Here is a 4,865-nt window from a genome sequence, read left to right as displayed (position 1 = left end):
CATGCATTATGCCTTGCTGTGCTTCATGTGAGGCAGGCCTTTGACACTTGGCATGGGTTATTGACCATTTGGAAAGAACAAGAAGTTTTGCAATGATTGCTTCCACCAATAAGTCCTCATACGGATGACCTTATTGGGACACGTTACCAGGGCAGGAAGGCACAGGATGCTTCCCAAGAATGCTTCATTGCAAATGTAGCTTTGATATCAACCACTGAGATATATCTTGCAACCTTTTTTTTACGGTTAAGCTTTGGGCAAGGGTGACTCTTTAAAACTTCTTTATTTTCTTTATCACTTCTGCTGTTTTCTTATAGAATTTGGTAAGCATGCCACATACTGGCTGAATAATATTTATGCATGTGATGTATCTTCTACAATATCCTAGTTCTTCAAAAGCATCCTGGCAAACTTTCAGCAGTTTCACTTCAGGTGTTGCAATGTGAGCAGCCTTAGATAGATGCTTTTCAATATCCTTAGTTTCTTGTTCCACTTACCTGTAGGACACGATTGCCTTCTGGCATGCTGATCTATCTTTGAGGAGAAGCAGACAAAAAGAGAAGACAGTGTAACATCTACGCTTTTTATTCTTTCTGCCCATTTATTATCCTCTGTTACTAAGCTAAGCAGAGCTCTCAGTTTGTAAGCATCGTATTCCCTTCATACAAGAGCTCTTTTTGTCATTTGGATCACCTTAATTTTTTCACAATTTCCTGAACATAAACTATGAAAATCATCCATTTAGTTCCACCCTGCCTTGTGAATCTATTATAAATTGTGAGAGGGTCACGAGCAAGACGTTGCACAATACAAGATGTTGCATTGTAAAGGTTTTATGGATACTCATTTGGGATGACCTCACAAGAATGACCTGCGTAAGTCACTGGTCATGTAATACTTTATAAAATTAGAATTAATTAATTTATAAATGAAATTAATGGGAAAATGACCATGAATTTTAATAAAAGTGTAATATTAACAGGAATGGAACTCATTAAACTTTGAAGTAAGAGGCAGCTTCTTCATCCTTTAGACTACACAGCTGTGATTATAACTGATGGAGATTCAATGGTATTAAATTGACTGCATGAAGGCTTTCTAAATGGTCCATGAATAGTGTAAGGGGAAAGGAGGGAGATAGTTGCAGAGGACTGTCAAAGAAAAGCAAAAATGAGGGTAAAAAGTATTGAGTTTATACCACACCCATTCTCCAGTTTATGGTGAGCTACGATGTTCATCATCTGCATTACGCAGGGGTTTGGATTCCCCAGTAAGGAAGGTGGAAGAGTTTTTCTTGCCTCTTGCTTCCTTGCTTGGGTGTGTTCCCGTTAGAAGCACTTTTCTCTCCGAGTGTGTTTTTTCTGCCTCATAAGATGCAGGCTCTGTGCAACCTGGTGCTTCCCTCTGACTACAAAACCCTCACACCACTGGGAGCAGATACAGAGCAGCATCTTTTTCAGTTTGGCTTGCTTCAGACTGAACTGCAGCTGTGTCCTTCTCTTGGTTACTTTCCTGCAAGCAATATCAAGGTGTCCTACGAATGCCTGATTAGAGATTTTCAAACATGTTCTCCTAAGTAAAAAGCAGACCTCTGTAGGTTGCTGCTACTTGGCACACACAACTTAAGTGTATGTGCATGTGTTTTTTGTCTGCCTATCTAGATACTAACAATTCTCATGGTCTTTGGAAAATTAAAGCTCACCTATGTTTATCTAGTTTCTTCAAACTGAGATCTGAAGTTTGGTTCTTTTCTGCTCAAGCTTTTGTTGTACGTCTGGTTGATGCTTAGTTCTGGTTCACTTAATCTGCATTTATATACCTTACTTTTCAATTGAACTTTTACCCGTCACGGGCTGAGAGGCAAGTTATATTGCTGGGCCTCAGTTAATTACCAGTGCCATTATTTTTTTATTTGCAGTGCCTAAGCAAGCCAGAGAACAGCAGATTAAGTCACACTTGTAAAGAGATCATGACTCAATTAGTGCTTGTGAGCATAAAAGAAGGAAAGGGATAATTAAGGGTATGGCAGTAACAACATTACATGCCTGCCTTAGTGCTAAGGAACTTCTCTACACAGAAGCCCACTAAAAGGATGAAGGATTAGAATATATAATGATTGAAAGCAATTTGTGTGAGAGACCTTTCTTGGAAAGAAATTAGAAGAGCTTGTTAGAACAGGGCACAAAATCTTGGTCTGGTTTTGCAAAATCAGATGCCTTTGGTTTGGAGGGTTAGCTGTGTGGCTAGTTTCATTTTGGTTGTGAAAGCAAAAGTGAAAAGCCCCAGACATTCAAGATCATCCCTGTTCACTTTAATCAGAAAGGTCTGAAAATGTCAAAGTTTTGCTTATAAGCTCTTCTGTCTCTCACTAGAAAAACTGGTTTTCCTTTTAAGTTCAGCTATACTCCTTCCTCTAGCAGGTAATATTTACACTAATTCCCATTATATTTAACTATTTGCCTCAAAAAGTACTGAACTGCAAACTCAGTAACTGAGTGGATCACTGCATGGGATTAGAAGGGCTGTCTCTAACTTTGTTCTTCAATTTATAAACTAGTGGTGCTGACAGTGTGGATTCTGATATAAATCTAACTATGGGAAAGGAGGTGCTGCTTTCCTCAGAGTAAAAGTGCTTCAGCAGTTGAAGCCAGCTGAATAGCTAGTTTTTTGGGTTACATGTCCTTCCCTGAAAACTAATTAATTTGGGGGACACCACATGTGTGCTATTTGTTAGCTGGGTGAAATATTTATGAATGAAGTGGCAGTTCAAGGATTTTTAAAGGAGTTCTGGAGAAGAAATTGTTATACACAGGAGTAGGGATGTGCCATGAAATGTTCTCTAGTTTTTAAAATGTAAGGTCCAAACATATACCTGTAAAATTAGAGTGCTGATTTCAGTGAGAGCAGGGGGTGTTGCTCTTGCTGTGGCACCAGATCCAACCAGTGCCTGGAATCACAAAGGTGGAGCCACAGGCTACATGCCATGAAAAACTCTCCAGGGATCATCCAAACCCACAAAAAAAACCAGACCACAGTACACAAAAAAGAAGAAAAAAATAACGCTAAAAAATTGTTAACCTCCTTTTCCATTGAAAAGGTTGTTCTGGCTTGCCCTCTACTTCCAGGTTGAGAGGAAACAACCCCTTGGTTGTGGCCTGCTCCTTCTCACATTGAAGATTTGTCTTACAATTTTGTTATCTTGCTCACTCATCAGGGTAGTCGATGTCTGCAATATACAACTGTTTGCCTTTCCTACAGGTTGCTCATTGGGAAGGAAAGACGCTCTGCACGAAGAGGATCCAGACACTCTTATACATGGGTGCCTTCAGTTCATTTCTTTGTGGTGCTGTTTTACTCTTCCCTCTCAGTTTTTAAAAAACTTCTGTACAGCCCCTGTGATGTGAATCTGAGTAATCGAACTGGCAGCAATACACAGCTGGATAGGGAAGCTGAATTGCAAGGCTAGCACAATAAAAAACAATTCTGGCACTGCCCCAGTCTGCAGCAATGACTAGATGGTGGTTTCTTTTAAACATAGATACATTATAAGTGACACAGTGACAGAGATTGGTTTTGTTTGTTTTTTTTTTTTTCCCACCTCTGTGTGTATGTGTGTGTAGAGATCATCATAGTAGGCGGATGGTGATGAATGTGATTTTTTCGCTGAGTGACAGATCCTCCCAAATATAAGACCATAGAGGAAGTTGATCCTGCAGTGGAGAATGGCCAATCTCTTGCTGTCACTTGAATATACAAATGCCAAGGTGTTTATACCCTACAGTGCCATGTAGCATACATGGGGAGTGTGCCTCTCCTACTGGGAAAGATACAGTTTGAGTTTGGTATTGTGGTGTTCTGCTCTAGCACTGCTGTGAAACATTGAGATTTCACTGAGAAAAATGAATTTTTTGTGAGGCCAAATTGCAACAGTATGTGAACTTTTTCTATGGGACATGGGTATCCAGTAACCCCATGGGGCTGCTAAAAGCTTGAGCAAAGGAAGGATTATGAAATTTTTTTTTTTTACTTTGACAGTGTATGTGTTTCAAATTGCATGTGCTTTCAAATGTTTGCAAATATTTTCTGTATCCAAAAAAATTTTAGGAAGCATGTTTCTTCACAAAGCGTGCAACCCTTTGGCAGGTGAGCTTAGTGCAACCTTAATGAGCTGAGGTTGCAGTGGCTGCACTTAGTGAAAACAGTTCATGTGGATTTAAACTGGCCTGAGGGTTTGATTACATTTGCTTTTTTTATGGAAACATTAGCACCAACCTTTTCTTGGTGGATGCAATGGATGCCAGGTGCCTACTGAAGCCATTCTATCCCTCCCCTCCTCAACTGGACAGGGGAAAGAAAATATAACAAAAGGTTCATGGATTGAGATAAGGACAGGTAGGGATCACTCACCAGTTACAGACACGGGCAGAACACACTTGGGGAAATTAGTTTCATTTATTGCCAATCAAATCAGAGTAGGGTAATGAGAAATAAACCCAAATCTTAAAACACCTTCACCCCACTGCTCCCTTCTCCCCAGGCTCAATTTCATTCCTAATTTGCTCTACCTCCTCCTCCTGCAGCAGTGCAGGGGGAGAAGTAATGGTGGTTGTGGCCAGTTAAACACATCTTGTCTCTGGCTCTCCTTCTTCGTCAGAGGGAGGACTCCCTACCCTGCTCCAGGAAGGGATCTCTTCCACAGAAGAATTCTCCATTAACTTCTTCACCATGAGTCCTTTGACAGGCTGCAGTTCTTCACAAACTGCTCCAGCAGCCCAGCAAAGGGGGAATATTGATGTCCTAAAGTCATGCATGACAGGGCAGAGAGCCCTGTCAGAAAGGTTTGCTAGCAGAAACCCAGGTAATGA

This window comes from Empidonax traillii, unplaced genomic scaffold (assembly GCF_003031625.1).
Source record: "Empidonax traillii isolate 1590-97213 ecotype Southwest subspecies unplaced genomic scaffold, ASM303162v1 scaffold396:size1303734, whole genome shotgun sequence".
Classification (NCBI taxonomy): domain Eukaryota; kingdom Metazoa; phylum Chordata; class Aves; order Passeriformes; family Tyrannidae; genus Empidonax; species Empidonax traillii.
This window is presented reverse-complemented; position numbering follows the sequence as displayed.